We start from the raw sequence: 20,364 nt of genomic DNA, 5'->3' as shown, positions 1-20,364 counted from the left end.
ATTGTTTCATTTAGTACTCATTTAATGCCTTCTGAGGTAGGTTCTACCATTGCTCCTCCCTCCACCCTGCCCAACACAAATTTCACAGACAGCAAGCTGAGTTGCAGAGGGTAAGGGACTCGTCAAAGATCAGATAGCTAGGAAGGGGCAAGAGCCAGGGTTCAAGACCAAGTTCCTAGGATTTGCGAGACCGCCTTCTTGTGACCAACACTACACTGCTTCTTGCAGCAGAAAGAACTCACAGGCTTAGACTTTCAGCCCTGACCCTGAACACTCAATATCCAAAATCTTGAGCAAGTCCATTGGCTCCTCAGGGTCTCAGGAGCACCTGTGGAACACAGTTCTAACAATGGTAATACCTCTTCTACTGACTTCCCAGGGTTGTTGTGGGATCACATGCTCCCCGCTTCATCCCCATCCATCCATACATCTATCCATCCATCCACTTGCTGAGCATGTGCCCTGTGTTCAGAGCATATGCTGGGCACTAGGAAGGACGATCAAGAAAGACCCACTAAGATGATAGGTGAAAAACTGCTTTTGAATTTTTCAATAAAATTGTTTGAATTTCTTTTAAATTTCCCTTCCTGGGAAGAGATGGTTCAGCTAATCTCCTCATTCAGCAAACACTTAAGTGTCTCAATGCATAGGACACTGAACTAGTCACCGGGGCCCCAGATGCCAAGGAGAGTATAACAGAAGACAGGGCAGCCAGAAGCCATCGGTATCTTCTACTATGTATTAAGCCACCGCCTGCTATGGTGAGAAGCACATTGCAGCAAGGAGCTGTAAGGCAGTGCTAATATTCTAAATAACACCTTGCACGAAGGTGAAGAAGTGCTGAAAAAGTAAAAATTTTAGGTGATTTCAATTTCAATGAATTCACCACCGTATCTCAAGGACTAATGAGAGTTTTCCAGGAGGTGGTAATAGGCCTGGCCCTCTATTTTGGAATGACAGTAGCGGGATATTTGTGAAAGTCAAAGCTCTTCTTCTCTGGCTTCTGCAGTAAACGTGCATGTTGTTTCCTTGGCTGTAAATTGGCTATTCCGTACAATCATTTAAAATCCGTGAATCTGAGATGCATGAAGATTCCCTATGACTGAATTAGAAATCACCTGCTCAACCACATGGAAAGCATCTCTTTTCCATTTGGGCTTTCCCCAAATGAGTCACAAAGCTTATGGTTTGGGTCTTGTGTGGGTAGTCTGAGGGCAGAGTCAGGCAATCATCTGCATAAAAAAGCCAAACCAGGATCTTTTCATTTTAAAGTAAATGCTGGAAGAGCCCCAGACTTAAAAGAAACAATATGGCTTTTTTTTTTTCTTTCCTTCAGAGAAGTAAGATAACCACATAATATTTCCTTGAACAAAAAGCTATGCTTCAAAAATGATTCCCCATGAAGGAAGCCCAAAGGCGGTGCCCGAGGGAGTGAGCTTTTCATTCCTGAGGCAAGACCTCAGGAGAACTGGTCAAGAGCAACACCAACATTTTATTGAAAAGTAGATGTTGATGTTGTTTGGGTGCCCAGTAGAGTTGGTCCTGATGGAATTTTAATGATGGTGCTACATTTCCTGGGCCCTTCCTCCGAAAATATTTTCAGAAGACTGGAAGGTATACTACTACAATTTGCTTTCCTCGTTTATTTACTCCCTAATTATCTTGGAATTCCAGAATGTTAAAGCAGAGAGGGAGTTGATAAAGAGGATTTAGGAATCATCTATTCCACATCCGTCTCTCCCCTCACTGCCCCCACCCCCGCATTTTATCAGTTAAAGAATCAGAGGCTTAGAGAGATACAGCGACTGTCCAAGGCCACTCAACAAAGTTGATACTGAAGCTAAGATGAGAGCCTTGATGTTTTTGGTCTTCGTCATTCATATTATATCGACAGTTATTAGTCTTCATATCAATGATATTGATAAAGAGGAATAGAATAATAGATCTGCGATCTAAAACAGATAAGCCCTCATTTAACACCAGAGTAATACATTGCAGAACCCAACTGTTGAGAACTATAGATTTGCACAACAGTGTGAACAGTGTAACCCACACACAGCTAGGACCTCCGAAAAACGATCATATGCCATCAGAGTTTTTCCAGAACGAGGGCTGTTGCATCTTCACAGATGTCGGCATTTTCTGGATCTGGGCATTCTGCACACCTGTTCTTCTCCCATTTGCTGTCTACACTGTTTTCGCCATCACCAATCCAGATGTGCCACAGAACCCTCTCAGTTTTTACCTCACTGCTCAGAGAAGGAGCCACCACTGATGTGAAATCAAGTATTGTTTATAGATTGGAAAAGGCAACACCTTCTTTAGTCAAAGTCTTCACCTGTGGAAGACTTCTTTCTCTACTATGATTAATCCTGCTCATCAGTTTGGGTTGTATTTCCTTAATTCCATGGTTTTAATTAGACAATATATTTATGGAGAGGTTTGCAGCTAGGAAGTCTATATGTAGACAGACCTAGAAGCCATCATTTATATACCTAATTATCTAAGGAATGAACTGATTTGTCATTTGAAAAGACTTGACATTTTCACTGGGATGTCTCTATTGTCTGATGTGGGCCTTAGAGATGGTTATTTATTATTTATTGACACTTCATAATTAGCAGAACTGCAGAATCCGTCATTTTCGGTGCTGGAAAAAAACTTCAGAGATCATTTAATCAGTATTTCTCTTCTCTGCAGTCTAGTTCCCAGATAAGAGAGTGGAAACTGAGTGAAGATGGCTGACAGGCTGAAAGTCACATCGTAAATGAGAAGCACCGAGCCTGAGTTCCAGGAATCCTTCTACTTGGCCATGGGACCTTCCAACAGTCTCTTAGCATCCAAATCCAGACCTTGCTTTAATGGAAACAGGCAACATCCTATCAGTTATCCAGATTGATGGTGAGAAGATCATCATTAGGAAAAGTTCAAACTTGAAAAGGAAGTTCTATGGGAGGCAAAGATATTTCACATACTCCCCATTAAAGATCTTAATGTAAAAGTAGAAGATTCGGGGTGCCTGGCTGGCTCAGTTGGAAAAGCATGTGACTCTAGATCGTGGGGTCGTGAGTTCAAGCTCCAATTTGGGTGTAGAGATTACTTAAAAAATAAATAAAAAACTTAAAAGAAAAAAGCAGGTTTATCCCCATTTAGTATCAATGGCTATGAGTAGCATAAAGTTTTATTTCACTGCCTAATCCTCAAAGACAGAAATATTTATGGGTAAGGTATTATTTTTTAGTAGGATATAGACATTGTACAAAGAGATCTATATCACAAGTATTTCATTCATGCATGCATTCATTCAATAAGTATTTATTCAACATCTGTAATATGCTGGGCAGGGTTTGGACAATAAGAATACTGCAGGGAACAAGACCAGGCCCCTGACTTCTTGGGATTTATATTCAAGTGGAGGAGACAGATCACAAACAAGTAAACAAATTAAAATAGTCTTCCAATTTATGCAGATGTTCCTCTGTTCTTTCTGGAAGCTCACTAAAATGACAGCAAATGCAAAAACCCATAAGGAAAAGAGTTCAGGCGAGATGACAGAAGAAGGCAGTGGGTATCACCAGAAGTCAATGATATTTTGGAAACTGGAAACAGAAGGACATGGGATAACTGACTCAGCAGACCAAAGAAAGATGACATATATGTCCACAGGAAGGAGAAGCATGACCACTCCTGCCACAGGAATCCCAAGAAGTTCCGGACTCAGAGACCAGGTATCTTTCAAGGCAGGGGTACAGGGAGGGGCCAAAATAGGAGATTTGGTAGAAAGTATATCTAAAGCACAAGGAGACCCCTAGATTCTCTCCCACACTCCATAAAATCAAGTACTATCTTAGCACCTTTCTCCTAAAAGCCCCTAGAATCCTTGTAGCCAGGCCTGAATCTTCCAGGAGGAGACAAAGATTCCTCTAGGGGAAATGGACTGGTCCATGAGAAAGGAATTATGGCTGGCGTTTTTGTGTGAGCCTCCAACAGAAGCAGCCAGTCCATATCCCTACCTGATCTCTCTGTGGTAAAATTCACACATATAAGGTTCTAGCACCTTCCCATTAAAAGAAAGGACTCTCACTTGAGAGACGGGGTCCAAAACAAACCAAAAAAGGAACTCCAAGGAAGCACAAAGTTGGGAGCAGAAAAAGACTCCAAAACTCAATTGTCATGCCTTCAGAGCTATTAGTAAAGATTTTGCACCCATGAAACAAGAACAGAATGCAATACAAAAAGGAACACTCACAGAACAAGAAAGAAACTCTGTCAACAGCAAAATGTGATAGCAGAGATTAAAAATTACATAATAGTTTTGGAGGATTAAAGTCTTAGAAATCATCCAGCAAGTAGAACAAAAAGATTGGAAATAGGACAGGAAAAATTAAGGAGATAACAGGATCATTAGAGAAAGGCTATTATGTAATTAAAAGGAGTTCCTAGAAAAGAGAACACAGAATGAATGAGAGGAAAATATTTTTAAAATTTGAGAAACTTTTCTATAACTAAAGGAGAACAAGTTTTAGGGGCACCTGATGGCTCAGTTGGTACAGCATATGACTCTGAGTCTCAGGATTGTGAGGTCAAGGTACACATTGGGCATGGAGCCTACTTAACAATTAAAAAAAAATTTTTTTTTTAAATGAAGAACAAGTTTTTAGATCAGGACTGAAATAGGAAGACAGGAGACTCCACAAGGGATATCTTCAAGAGAAAACACCCAGAAGACTTTCATAATCACTCATGTGTGGCGATTAGTCCCCTCTTTACAATATGAGGAAATCAAGGCCAAGAGAGGTTAAGGCATTTCTCCAAGGTCACCCAGCTAGTAATCAGTGGAACTGGGACTGAAACTCAGGTCGGTCTGACTCCAAAGCATGTGTTCTGAACCACAACTGATATTGCCTGAGATCTTTCTGGACTCTGTTATCTTTCTGTAACCTAACATATTAATGACCCTGCCAGATCTGTGCCACCAGCATGAATTCCCGAATTCACCAGAGTATGACAAAGGAGGGAATGTTGGGAAGAGAATGTTGGGTCATTTGCCCCAACTCTCCCTTCAATCCTAGAAACAAATTTCTCCAGCACCGAAGGAAGGCTCCCCCACCAATGCCGCTCTGTGACAGGCCTAGAGATAGAACTTCTAGAGATTTCTCACAATCATCATGAACTGGTTTGAATTAGAAATTCCACCAAAGTTCTAATTGGGTAGGCTTGGCTTTGGGATTCTAGAGATTCGTTAGGCTGAAGAGAAATCCGGGTATCAAGATGGTTTTTCCTAGAGTTCCAGGTTGGCCAAGGGCCCATTCAAATCTTTGCCAATCTGGATGATTCCGAGGGCCTAGGTCTAAGCTGACCTAAATGAGGGAAAGGCAGAGGGAAAGGTGTTCCTCTGCACCCTTCTTTCCCAAAGTCAGGATCCTTTCCCCTCCCCTCGAAGTCAGGATTCCTAATGAACTTTTTCCCCCCAGTGCTTTGTTTCTCTCAGTCCATACCATTTAGGGTGGCAGAGTGGTCTCACAGGGTAGGAGGATCTCTGGAAGTGGACCATTATTTACTCAATAATAAAGTGGAGTTGAAAACATTGACCTGCAAGCAAAAGCAATCTGCTGGGTCAAGGAATTTTAGCAGCCCTTTTGCTTGGAGTCACATCAGTTTGAGAGTTTGACCCCTGAGTGTGTAAAGCATCTTGCTCCCAAGCCGTTGCAGGGACAGCCAACATGACAAAGCCTTGGTTAAGGAAAGGCACTTGTCTTTTCTCTTGGCCACTCTGTGGCTGTATTTCTGGAGTGAAGACCCAAGAAGTAAACAAGAAATCCTCTGCTCGCTCCATCCGGTCAGAAGAAGCATTTATTTCTGGTGTTGACCTTTCTAAAAAGTTTGTTCTTGCAACTGCACAAGGGATGGAAGGCTGCTTCCATGCAGACGTGTGGACGTGAATGAGGAGAGGGTCACGAGCGTGACCTCGGCATGAAGCCCTCCTGGTTGAACGCTTAAAGAGCTTTTCTCCGAACAACTGCTTCTCTAGTACCCCGTAATTAGCCTGCTCTAGGAACTGAATACAGATTGAGTGGCTGGGGAAGAGGAGCAAGAGAATAACTCTAAAAGCAAATAAAAATTATGCAGCTGTCTCTAGCTAGAGAGAGAGAGAGATCACCCACAGAAAATTAGGGAAAGAACTGTGACCATACAAAGTTTTCCATTCTTTTTTTTGCAAATCTCATAGATTGAAAAGAAAGCCTTCAAGCAACACATCATTTGCTCGCAGGACAGCTACCCTCTCCGAGTATTGACAATTCTTATTCCTTAACGACAGTGAGCTATGCACCGAGACTTACCTTGAATTGAGGATCTGCAGCTCAGATCCAGCCTTAGGGACTGGCTGGCCTCAGTCACGTTCTCAGCTCACACCCCAAGTAGAGACACTTTGGGGAACCAAAAACTCCAACTTTGAAGTTGAGCTCACAGAGCTTTGGGATTTGGAGCTACGTTGCCAAAAGTAAAACAAATGTACACATGTGGTCATTTTTACCCAAAGATGCCATTATTACACTTGCAGTGAGCTCTGGCTTTTAGAATAATACTTAAATAGAACATTCAGTTGGGATATTTAAATTATCCTGCTAAAACCAGCAGAGTTAATAACAATATCACAGGCACAGAATAATTTCTTGGATAATGATGAACATATGTGAATATTTCCCTTCCTCACAACCTAGCTCCCTGAGGCCTAATGACTACTCCCCAACTCTTCCAACTTCCCAAACATGCTGCAGTTTTGAATGTTCTCCCACTGCACCCAGTGGACCCAGACCCAGGCGTTATTCTAGCCAAGCCCCGCCCCCCAAATTCGGTGTGTGGGGGTGGAGGGGAGACGCACTCTCCACAGTTAGAAATGCAGCCTGAGGTGCGATTTAGGGCATCGCCTACCTTGCCCGTCCAATGCCATATAAATGAGACTTGTTAGAGACAGCAAACCCAAACCAAAAAAAGCCACCTAAAGCATTCCACCTTACTAGCAAAGAGGACTATTAATATAATTACCAAAAAAAATCACCCAATGAAATCTTTTGAATATTTGTTATCCTAAGATACTTCACAAATTATTAACTTTGATAGAAAATCTCAGGAACTGAGTTCCTGCCAATGAAGATCATTAGAAACCAAGATAATGTGTACCCCAAATGAAAGTTCTAGTCAAAGGAAAAATGATTTGATTCCAATAAAGGTCATTTCAGGCAATTTTTAAATAATGTACCCAGCATGTAAATGAGACTTGTCTACATTATACGTTCTCTCCTTAGGTTTCACTTTGACACTAATGATAGATTAGGAGAGTGTGCTCAGTGTCTTCTTCTTTGCCACCACTATATCCCTCTTCCGCTGCCCAGCGGAAGTGGAACTTCCGGGCTGTGTGAGATAGTGTTGGGTGCTGTCGCCCTCCACTGACGCCACTCAGAGACTGCTCCTCAGGGAACTGGCACTGAGGGATACATGTCTAAATTTATTTTGACTTGGGTATTGCAAAAGTTGTTGGTGTGTGTGTGTGTGTGTGTGTGTGTGTGTGTGTGTGTGTGTGTGTTTTAATCCAAAATGGTTAGTAGCTTTTGCCACAGAGCCCCAAAGCTGCATGTCTCCACTTCCTCTGTGGAAATATTTGACAATGGCACAGGAATAACCAATAGCACGCCGAATGTGTACCAGATCTCTGAAAACAAAGAACCTTCAAGCAGTACACTTTTCTCCCAAAAGAATCTCCTCGAGATGATGCCACAATCACAAAAAAGAGTGGCTCTCAGGTCATCTGTGATGCGGGCACTGGGCAACAGGACCTGTCGATCCTCTGATGTGTCTTAACTCCTGACAGGACAGCGAACCCACATTTGTCATCATAACGTGTTCTGGAGTCTCATCACCACCAAGATCTTTACCTATCATTGTTGCCAGTTTTCTTTTCTTTCTATATGTCAGAGACCAAGGAACTCATGATAACGCCCTTCCTATTAACGGGCTTTGATATCCTTCTCAATGATCAAATCGCTCCTTATTTAGCCTTATGACTCCAGGCTAGATCACCCTGCTTTTTCTTTTAGATCTTTTTTTCTCTCTTTCTTTGGGAACATCTTCATATTGTTTCCATTTTATATCTTTTTCATTTTTAGTAGGTGGTATGTGGCACTAACACGGTACTCACTTCAAAAAGTGTTTCCCCTGCAGCCCCTGTCCACCGGACTTTTCAGTTCCAGCAAGCAGTTACTGGTGGTCACATTCTTTCAACAATGACGGGAACTGAAATCTTACCAGGTTCTCACTGAGAGTGTAGTTAATGCCAAGTACATCCAGGGAGCCTCCCCCTGGCTTTGGCAAGTGCCACTGCTCTAACACCAGCTCAGCCCAGCCCAGCACCCACACCCATCCCCCACTCACCACAACCTAACAGCATCAGCTCCTACCTTATAAGTGTTAGGATCCAAATACTAACAAGGATCCTTACAGTCATCCAACCTCATGCCTTCATGAAGATGTGGGAGTCCCCCAGATTGCAGGATCACACACACTGAGTTAGAAGTAGGGTGACTTTCCCAACCCACTGCTCTTTTCACTATGCCACATTCTTTTCCTTCCAAATATTTTAAACTCTTGGGACCAGCAGCACTTCCCTGGCCTGTATCTGTATGCATAGCCTCCTTTGTCTCTCATAAACCCAATTCTGTTCCTCAAGTATCATTTTATTTTTTTTTAAGATTTTATTTACTTATTTGAGAGGGAGAGCGCAAGCAGGGGGAGAGGCGGAAGGCAGAGGGAGAAGCAGGCTCCCCGCTGACAGGGAGCCCGATGTGGGGCTGGATCCCAGGACACCAGGATCATCATGACCTGAGCCCAAGGCAGACGCTTAACCGACTGAGTCACCCAGGCACCTCTTCCGTCAAGGATCGTTTTTATAAATTTGAATCATATCCTTACACTTATCACTAATTTAAAAAAATTATTCCTGTTAGCAATGGATGCCAAAGAAGCAACAACAAATGTTTACCTTACTCTACTCATGTTTTTTTCTAGTCCATTTTAAGGCATTAAGATAAATCACTGGAACGATCCTTATGGGTACACTGACATGTGTGGAGGGCCAGCTCTTTATTGAGCTAAGTCAAAGTATCTTGATTTCAATTTAGCATATAAGAAGAGCTTTGTCAGAGGGCTGCCCCAGGGAACCTAGTCCACCCCATTGGCTGCAGAGCCCGGCCTAGTGGAAGAGGCAATCCTTACCGTATCAGCATTAGCAATGAGTACAGAAATAATAATAATAATGAGGGCTATTATTTGCTGAGCGTCTCTACTGGCAAGTGCTCTACACACATTTCTCATTAAATCCTCACAACAGGGGCACTTGGGCGGCTTAGTCATTAAGTGTCTGCCTTTGGCTCAGGTCATGATCCCAGGGTCCTGGGATTGAGCCCCACATTGGGCTCCCTGGTCAGTGGGAAACCTGCTTCTCCCTCTCCCTCTGCTGCTCCCCTACTTCTGTTCCTTCTCTCGCTGTGTCTCTCTCTGTTCAATAAATAAATAAAATTTAAAAAAATATTTTAAAGAAATAAATCCTCACAACAACCCTAAGTAGCTCTCAATTCATCTTCATTTAACTAACTTGCTAGACCAACCAGTACCCTCCTTTCCCTTAGACTACTTCCTGATGCCCATGGTGCACCAACTCTTCAACAGAAATTTAATTGTGCACTTCTGCTTCCACCAGCAAACCTGGAGGGGGACCACGGGTCCACTAATTTTGTTCCCAAACCTGTTTATGCCACTTATACCTATTGTAAATATGTCACTGAGAAAAGTATAACAGATGATGACAAAGGAATTAAAGAAAAGTTAATTGCACAAAAACTGTGTCACACGCTTTAGAAATAGTCATTGTTTTGCTTAAAAATCCGTTGAATTCAGTGAGAAAACTATAAGCTGAATGATAAAAAGACAAAAAGTCTAGAAAGATTCTGTTCTCTGATTGGTTTTTTGGTTAATGTCTTCACAGATTCTTGCTCCATTTTGAAGAGATCACAGACAATCAGGCATCCAGGGTGTGAATTATGAAGGAAAGACAGAGCAGCCACAGTCAAGAGCTCAATCCTCAGGGAAAGGTCCATCACTCTACACAGAAGCAGCATCAGAAGGTATGTATTCAAGCTTTAAGTTAATATTTACGGTTTTATTCCTTTATGATTCCCTGCTTTAAACAGCTATTACAATCAACACATCAACTACCAATCCTCATCGAATCATTTAAGAGGTCTCCTGCTGAAATTTAGTTTCATTTCACAGACAAAAGAAAGGAGCTCTGGAGGCCAAGTAACTTGTCCATCACCACACATCTACTCACGGGATGAAGACCACAGCATCTGACTTTGAAGCCATGTTCTCGATCTTCATGGACAGTGCCCTGTCATCTATACCCCAAACTTGAATATCTAATGTGCCACTTAGCCTTGTAATTCCCTTTGCACGGCAACATTTTCCTGTGCAGAGAAGACCGAAGTATAAAATAATCTGTTATGAATCTTTTAGCTCCATATGGATTTGCTGGGCTTTTCTGAAAGGATGCATCTTCGCAAGGCAGGCTGTGAAACAAATCTGTACAGCAAACCCTGTGCTCTGATTGGTTCCTCTAATTCTAGCCATGGAATTCGTCTATGGAAATGGGCCAGACTTTTGGCAAAGAATGATTCCTCCAGGGTATGTTAGAAAATCCTATATAGCATTTTCCAGATTTTGGAACTCCCTGCCTTCCTTGCTTCCCCATCTCCATACCCTTCGCTTAATTGGCTTCTACCTGAGATTTCCTATACCCAGATACCAGATACCTATCCACAGATTTCCTATACTCGGACACCGTACTTTACCCAATAGTATGTTGAGAATGAGGGTGGCAGAAACGGTATGTACAGTATTGGGGAGCTAGAAAATATACCCCGAATTGACAGTAAGCACTGCCATTAAGATTCACCCTCACTTGAAACCATGAAATTCAAGGGTTTAATTTGCCTGATATTAAAGATGTCAAATAGACATACACACATACACACATACACACACACACACACACACACAAAATAATGTATATATATTTAAGTTACATTCATGATACATCTTTCTTCAACGTAAATTGAATTTGTCCCTGGAAATCTTAAAAGTGAGAAAAGAAAAAAATAAGTACAAGATTAAAAGTTTTCTTGTTGAATTTCTTCCTTTCCTCTTTTTTCTTTTCTTTTCTTTCTTTCTTTCTTTCTTTCTTTCTTTCTTTCTTTCTTTCTTTTCTTTCTTTCTTTCTTTCTTTTTGTGGAGCAGCCTCTGTTATACTATGACTCTAAATCTTGTGAAATAATAGAAATCATAAGACTACAGGGCTCAGGGGTGCCTGGGTGGCTCAGTGGGTTAAGCCGCTGCCTTTGGCTCAGGTCATGATCTCAGGGTCCTGGGATCGAGCCCCATATCGGGCTTTCTGCTCAGCAGGGAGCCTGCTTCCTTCTCTCTCTCTCTCTACCTGCCTTTCTGCCTACTTGTGATCTCTCTGTCAAATAAATAAATAAAATCTTAAAAAAAAATAGACTACTGGGCTCAAAAAAGTCTTAAAGAAACCATGTTCATTTCTTCCTCCTCCCTCCCCTCTTCCAGGCTAGTCCAATCCAAGCCATGTATCCCAGCCAGAACCCATCCTATTTTTGCATTACGGTAGAGAATTAGAACATAATTCATCTAGTATTTAATAACCCGCCCCGGAATTAGGGTCGAAGAAAAATCCTCCCGGATAGGGGATGGATGGCAAAGCCTCCCAACCCAAGGTGCATGGAGCCCACGGAGGTCTTTGACTTTTCCCAAGCAGTGGGATCTCTGCCGACTCACAATAAACCAGCAGACTTCTTGCTTATTGTAGTGTTTTCCCGACTGCTGCCCCAGAAAATGAACATGAAGCATGGTGAGGAAAAGCACAGTCCTGTAAGACCTCTGGATGCTTGGAAGGGAAGCCTTAGGTAGTGGCAATATCAGATCCTCTGAGATCTCGCTGAGCCACCTTCACACCGTACTATCCAGAAGGCCAGCACCACGCTTAAAAAAAAAAAAAGTTTCCCCTGAAGGGGAAGGAAGCTGAGGCTAAAAATATATCATGCCAGCTGTTATAAATGCTTCTCAAAGGAAGCAAAGCAACTAGAGTTACCTCTTTGAAGAGCAAAGGAGGGGTTAAGGAAATAATGGAATTTTTCAGTTACATGCCAGGTTGGCTAGATTTGGGGGAGGAAGAAATTTTCCAACCAGAAAGTATGTTGGTAAGAGACAAAATAATTCCATGAAGATTTATTTATACGGCACCAGCGGCTTGGGACGGAGAAGACCTGCAGCCTGCAAAGAAGCACTGGGGTCTGCGGGACTTGCCCTTGCTTTGCAGTTTCCAAGAGGCCACTCCCAAGACCTCGCTTGCTGTCAGGCTCCCTACAGTTGTGTGGCGTCTCCTTCCCTTGGATACCTGGGTTCTGATGGTTTTTTGCAGACTGACTGGAATGAGCTTGAAATGGCTGCTGGTCTTGTAAGAAAATGCTGAAGGGCAGAGGATTTCTTGAACCAAACACGTGTCTCTGAAGGAGGTGGCCCTGGCTGAAGGGGTTAATCCATGGGCTCGGGAGGGGTTTTCTCCAGTGGCGGATCAGGGGTTCCCAAAGGAGCCACTTTCCCCGAGACCCACGTCACCCTCACTTTTCCCCTTGCCTGCTGGAGTGGTTTTGCTCCAGGTGTTGGCTCCATGGGGCCTAGCCACCCTCCTTCCCATAAATGAATGGACCTTCCACGCTTCTGGAAGGCCAGGTCACAAGGACAAAAGCCCAAGAAATATCCAGGTACCGGATGCTTCGGTAGTTTTGGGGTTTTTTTTCACTTTTAATTTTGAAGTAACAATAGATTTAACAAGAAATTGCAAAAATTCTACACGGAGAGGTCTCATGTATCCATCCCCCATCTCCCCACAAGGTGACATTGTAGCCAACTACAGCACATTATCAAAACCCAGGAAATCATGGAGCACCTGGGTGGCTCAGTGGGTTAAAGCCTCTGCCTTCGGCTCAGGTCCTGATCCCAGGGTCCTGGGATGGAGCCCTGCATCGGGCTCTCTGCTCAGCAGGGAGCCTGCTTCCCTTCCTCTCTCTGCCTGCCTCTCTGCCTACTTGTGATCTCTGTCAAATAAATAAATAAAATCTTAAAAAAAAAAAACCTAAAAAAAACAAACCCAGGAAATCAACATTTACACAATATAATTAACGAGATTACGGACATGACTTTGGGTCTCAGGAGTTTTGTACACATATCTGGGGGGTGGGGGTGCTTATAAATTTGCATACAACCCTACAGCATTTTTTTCACATGAATAAATTCATATAACCACCTCCACAATCTTGATCACAGTATGTTATTAAACGTCTGCTCGTATTGAGACCTAGTTGGCAAAATAAGTCATGCAAAAAAAAAAAAAGCAAGAGTAACGACAAATGTCACTATGAGGATTATGACAGAAGGCAAAATGATCAATATTATCACCAGATATTTAGTGAATTCCCAAAGACGTTTTCTCGTTTATTTTGGAAATTCATTAACTTCATGAACATCTGCCTGGTGAGCCCAGGAATTTATTAAGTTCCTACTGTTCAGCAAACACTTACGGCAGGGCAGGCAGACAGGCTTCAGCTCACATGCCATCTCTTATTGAATTATAGTGGCTGTCTTGAGGGGTCTACAGAGGAGGATTGGGAGGCCACATCTGGCCCGAGCATGAGACAGCCAGGATCTAACAGAGACGCGCCGCCACGAGAAGATGGGGGCAGAACGCGTGCCAGGAAATGACCATCTCCACAGTTTCTGTGACTTTTTGAGCCACGCAAGTGTTCTAGGTGCCGGGAAAGAGGGGTTGAGAAGACACAACCCCGGTCCCCAAGGACTCTGCCTCCCCAAGGGAAGGTAAACATGTCAGCCAAGAACTGTGACACAGAATGCTAAGGGCTGACATTGAAACATCGGGGTCCGTGCAAAGTACCGGGGGGGAGGGGGTACAATTTGGCAGGATCTTAGAACCGTGTGCTATGGAGAACCATGCAGGGGCAAATTCAGAGTCAGAGTCAAACAAGGGTCTACTAGCTAGTAACTGAGTCAATCTCTGGGAATAGGAATAGGAGAGACAGTCATGTCTCCTCAAGTTCAGAACCAGACTCTGGAGATCAGCCATCTGGGTTCAAACCCTAGTTCATCCAAACTTGGTTGGTCTGTGACACTGGTCAAGTGACTTTGCCTCTCTGTACTTCAGTTTTCCTCCTCTGTCAAGTGGGGATAACAATGATACCCACATCATGGAGGTATGAGAATTAAATGAGTTAATATTTGCGGAAGGGTTTCAAAAGGTACCCAGCACATAGCAAGCAATACACAGCAGTGTGCTATCACTGTTAATTTACTTTTCATGATCTCTGGTGAAAATATTTTTTAAGGTATTGTTTTTATTACAAGAAAAATCAACTGAGACTAAGAAAAGAAATACTAAGGTTCCAAAGTGTACCATGAGATTGTAGAAGTGGGCAGTTTAAATTGAACATTTTTGAAGAATTTGTTACCCAAAGTTTCTGAGTTCTTGCCTCATACTAGGCTGAGCAAAAGGCAGCATGTTTTCAGACCCAAATGTAAAGAATGTGAAGAAAAATCAAGTACTGCAACAATTTGAATAGAAACAAGTTTCTTTCATTTGTAACCACAGTACGTAGTTTTTTTCTAGGTCCACGTCCACCAGCGAAGAGTAGAAAATGGTTAGAAAGGCAGTCTGAAAAAAAAAAAAGAAAAGAAAGAAAAGAAAAAGAAAAAAAGGAAAGGCAGTCTGTTATAAAAGAGGTGGCACTGACCTCCACTCAAGGGAATTCTGTGGGTCTTCAGAAAATCAGGAGGTCTTTTTCCTGAATGTTCTTTTCCTGAATGGTTTACTTTTTTCTATAGCAGACTTCAGACAGGAAGCAGACGTAGAGATGCTAAGCCAGGTTCTACGCACTTTACGACTGGAATTGCTTATAATGGCCAAAACAAAGTTGACTAAGGCTTGTGTATGGTTTGCGACAGCCAATGCCTTGGTTCTTTCTGGACCCAAGGGCTCATGAAGAAGAATCTGCATGTTCTTGCTTTTAGTGATCAGACCCGTGAATAGCCTTAAGGAGAGTGAGGTACTGAAAAGTACACTACGGCTCTGCGGAAACACCTTGATGCTATCCAAAATGTTTAATCGACTTCTCAACTGTCCCAACCCATTCTTTGCTTTCTCATGGAAGGTCTGGCTCAAAGGTCTTATGTGATCTCACTTAACGTCTGCAAACGATGAAAGTAACTCTTGCCTCTGCTTAAATGGATGAAAACAGGTTAATTCCCTCATATAGGGTTTAGTTTTTGCCCCCTGCTCTTAGCCTCATGCTAATCCCTTCCTTACAAAACTTCCCATGGCACCATCATGTGCATTTTAAATGTCCTCTAAACATCATTTTTCTCCATCTCAATGTTCTAGTTCAACACACATCCAAAATTGAGCTTGTAGCTGGTTTCTCTCCCTATCTTGCTTTTTCTCTCTTTGGAATCACTAACTCAACTTTCTTTATCCCTTAAATGCCTACCATGTGTGAGGTACTCCCAATTTATCTCTAATATTCCTTTTTGATAAATCCAGTGGTTAATTCTTGGTCCTCCTTTTCTTGGATGTATCAGCAGAATGTTTTCTGATCACCTTCCCCCCTTGAAACACATTCTTCATTCATTTTGCAAGATGCTCACACACTTGAGTTTTTCCTGACTTCAATGGTTTCTCTGTGTTTCTTTTTACTTCATCCTCCTCTTCCTCAGTCTTCATGTTGAAATACCCAGGTTCAGTCCTTGGTCCTCTTCTCTACCTACATCTTTGCTTTGGTAATTTCATTAGATTTCAGAGCTTTAAATACTACTTCTGCGCTGGTAAATCCCAGATGTCTATCTCGGATCAGTCCCCCCTCCCAAACTGCATACTCATACATCTAAATGCCTACGATACATGTCTGATCATCTCATGGGCTCCTAAATGCATCACCTATGGCAGAACTCCCAATCTTGTTTTCAAACTTAATAGAAACTTTCTCCATCCTTCTAGTTACACAAGCAGAAACTCAGGAGTCATTCTTGAATTCTTTCCCTCATACACTTCATCTCTTTCGTCAGGAAATCCCATTGGCTATACTTTGAAAATACAGTCAGACTCTGACCATGCTTCTCTCTTCTACCTCAGCCATCCTGGTCAGAGTCAGCGGTGTCTTGCCTGGATTACTGCAATAGCCTCTGAACTGGTCTTCGTGTTTCCATCCTTGCCCTGCTACAGCCTATTCTTAACACAGCAGCCAAAGTGATCCCTTTAAAATGTAAGCCAGACCACGTCACTCGTCTGCCAGAAAACCTCCAATGGCTTCTTGGCTTCCTGAGACCAAAAGTCAAAATCCTTGCTATGGCCTGCAGTGCCCTGTAGGATCTGTCCTTCCCTGATACTTCTGCAACCCCGCCACTGTCTACCTCACTCACTCATTCCCTTTTAGTCACTGGCTTTCTTCCTTTTCCCCAACAAGCTGGGAAAAGATTTTAGGATCTTTGCTTAAGCCTTTTCTCTGTCTGGACTATCCCACTTGGCTAACCCTTTTACCTCCTTCGAGTCTTTGTTCACACATTACCTTCTCGACGAGGTCTATTCTTACCATCCTACTTAATACGAAAACCACTTCACTACCTATGCCTGAATCTCCTGACCCTACTCTTTTTTTTTTTTTAATTTCCATGTCACTCACCAATCTCTAACACACTATATAATTTCCTTATATATTATAATTTATATACACTAGACTGCAAACTCCACAAGGGAAAGTATCTTTGTCTTGTCCACTGATGCACCCTTGAGTGCCTAAAACAGGTTGGGCATATAGCAGGTGTTCAATAAACATATTCTAAGTGAATGAATGAACAAATAAATGAATTGATAATGTATATCCCAGTCAGTACTGAATCCTAATTCTCATAATTGCACCTAGGAACAATTCTAGGACCCATTCCTTCTGCTCCATGCCTGTTCCTACCCTCATGATACTTTTACTACCGCACAACTGAGGTTTGGAAACTCAGCACTTGTCACTCATTTGGTTTGCCCCAGCAGACCAGTCCCCCTACAGCATTGCTCATATCACTGCCATGTCCATGGTGGGATGCTTGGACTCCTTAAGAGCTCTCCAATCCCCCCCACCCACTCTACTTTTATTGCCTTCTCTCACTACTCTTTTTCTTTCGTGAACTCCTCCTTCTTCTTCACTGTCTTCCAACCCTGACTGTCTACTACAACCTCCATGCCTTTGCTCACAATGCATGTCCCGACCCTCAGTCCCCTGCCATCTCCATCCCAGCTTACTTGGATTACCTGTTACCTGCAAAGGCTTTCCTGACCCTCTGGTCCACAAGGATCTTTCCATTTTTATGCTTCCACAGCCCTTACAGTACAGACCCCCGGTTCCGCTGACACAACCCTGTATCACCCGATGGCGGCTACTGGGGTTATTTTTTTAACTGTACTTTTATGTAATGCATGGGTCATTTTGTAAAATTTTTGCAGATTCCTCTGGCTAGAGGGAGAGGTTTCACTTTTAATTGTGAGACTGACAGATACATCTTCTCTCTCCACTTACATTATTGGTTCTCTGAAAGGGAATCACTTTCCTCAAGCTTCCTTATATTTCCCCTGGCCTCGAACATAGTGCTGGGCACCCAGGACGGGGGTAGTGTTTGCAGTGAAGTTGGAGGATGCAGCATCCACATAGGGAGGTGGTCATGGATGCTAAGGCACTTTGATGGAGCATAAGGACCAAAGGATAAAATGCTCATGCGATAAGCCAAGATTAAAAACCAAAAACTATGTAAGGAAGTTGTCTTCTAGTTAGTTTCTTTTCATTAACTGTCATTAATGTGGTTGGTAATTTGAAAATGTGAAGCACCAATTGATCTCCGTTCTCTTACTGTGACTTATAATCCTGTTGTAGTGTGTGAATATCTTTCCCGTTTTGAAAGAAGGAAGACATGTAGCTCTTCAGTGCAGCAGGAGAGATCCCGAAGCCTTCAGCCCAACCCATTTTCTATTGGAGTGAAACGGCCAAAGGTCACGGCATCGTTGAGGACCCCTAGTCTACTCTGCAAGGCTCAGGCCAGGGAAAGGTGCTTTCATCAGGTGACAATTAGAGATGCAAATGCAGTTACAGATTCTGTGGGTCAGTGTTAGCGCTTTGCTCCTCCGTGTCCTTCCTACTCTCTCTCATTTATTCGCTTAGCAGACGCCATTGTCAGCTCTGGCCGGGGCTGGGCATCCACATATAGAATCTCAAGTGCCTTCACCACCGCCCTCCACGATGGATATCATGAATGTTCTCATTTTACAAGTGAAGACCCTGCTCAGAGAAGTTAAGTAACTTGGCCAAGTTGTAGACCTGAGATTTGGACTTGGTAGGGCTTTGAGATCAAAGTCCTTGTTCTTTCCACTTCGTCAAACCGCCTCCCAGGTGCCCAGGATATATGTGATAGAGGCACAAATGAATGAATGACCCCAAAATTTGCAGCTTTGACAAACACCATTTAACCACCATAGACAACGCAGAAGACTAAAGCAAGAGCACTGTTTTGTTAAAGAGATACTGAGATACAAGTGTTGACACGGCCCAAGGGTTTGCATGAAAGTTTCTGGAAGACAGATCTCAGCTTTCTTTGCCAAGGTTCTGAAACAGGGTTCCAGCCCCTTCCTTCTTCCTGAGATATGTAATCTAGTTACATATCTTGTCAAACATTGAAGTCTTTTTCTACTCAAGTACCACACAGGGACCCAAAGATCTGGGAGGCCATGACAGTCATCTCTGCATTTCCTCCCCTCTGCGGGGCCGGGTGGCGATGGTGAAAAATGAAAGTACCCACGGAAAACAATCTGCTAACCACCCCGAATGTACTAATCTTGTCAAGACTTAGAGCCCCGAGTGTGCAAATCAGGAGACACAGAAATAGGATGACCTAAGACTAATGACATAAAATTCAGTTTTGAGAGGGCAGGCAGCTTGGAGCTCGCCTCTCTCCCAGCTATCAAAGAGTTCTGTAACAATTACTAGATTCTGTCCCTGACCCGGGAAACTTGGGCCAAAAAGCTCTGTCATTCAGCCTTCATGTGTCTGCCTTAACAGTCCCGGCCACCACTCTGTCACACAGCGGCTAGTGAAAACGTTCTCTGGATTACCAGTCTGCGAAAAAGACCGCCCCCAGACCGTCTTACATTATCAAGTAATGAGCAATAGTCCCTTAATTCCCCAAATGTACGAGTTATCGAAATCTCGGTGTAAAAATAAAAAAAAAGGAGAATTAAAAATCTCATGTTGTAGCTTTATGAACGCAGTATCTTAAGTATTTCCTTGGTTATTTCAATTAATGTAGCTCTAATTCGTCGCTCCTATGTATTTGAGAAAGCCCTTTCAAAGGGCCCATTAGCTGAGAGATCCGAGTGGAGGTTGAGGCCAAGAAGCCGTCACTGTTAATTCTTACTACTCTCAGATCTTTTAATTGGGGGTCCTGCATGTTGACAGGCACGGAAGATGTGACAAAAGCTTTCCCCCGAGAAAGTTATCTCAGTGCTGACACTGTATTCACAGACACAAGCAACTAGCATCAAGGATTTCCGCTTAATGACGGGTGCCCCTGTCCCAGGTTGCCACTGTTTGTCATTTTGCTTAGCCTAAGTGGGGAACCGCAGAGAGGACTCCTGGCCCTGGTCCCAGCTGTGCACAGGGTACTTTGCGTTAGTGGTCGAAGGAGCAGAAAGCTGTCCTCTGCTCTCCCCTTCCACAGAGCTGTCCCTGACCCACCTCTCCTAAGTTAGACTGAGCAAGAAAAGGCCACAGCAGTCACACCAGGCCACAGCACAGAGCAGCATTCTCAGTTAGCAGACCTGTTTCCCCAGTCAGGGGGAAAAGTGCCCCCAACAAGGGGGACAAAAACCAGAAAATGCAAGGGAGGGAACATTCCAGGGTGAAATATATTTAAAAAAAAAAAAAAAGGAAGAAAGAAAGAAAAAGGAAAAAAAAAAAGAAGGGGAAAAAAAAAAAAAGAAAATGCACAAATCCCATAAGGGCATCTGGTTAACCAGGGGTTAGAATCAAGTTTAGAGAATCACACGTAACTCAGTGTCTTGGCAAATCCAAAAACCCCAGGGCGAAAGGCATGTGGGTAAAAGGCATTTCTACTTGTGGAAACAGGAAGTTTCCTTCT

General features: G+C 43.0%; 1 protein-coding gene across 1 annotated transcript in view; it reads right to left on the bottom strand.

Moving 5' to 3' along the window:
* SAMD4A (sterile alpha motif domain containing 4A) overlaps positions 1 to 20,364 on the bottom strand; it is a 206,189-nt gene that overhangs the window by 63,012 nt on the left and 122,813 nt on the right. The gene's annotated exons all lie outside the window — the stretch shown is intronic.

Source organism: Martes martes (genome assembly GCF_963455335.1).
Source record: "Martes martes genome assembly, chromosome: 7".
Lineage (NCBI taxonomy): Eukaryota > Metazoa > Chordata > Mammalia > Carnivora > Mustelidae > Martes > Martes martes.
Note: the sequence above shows the minus strand (reverse complement) of the source record. Positions and strands in the feature narration are given on the sequence as shown.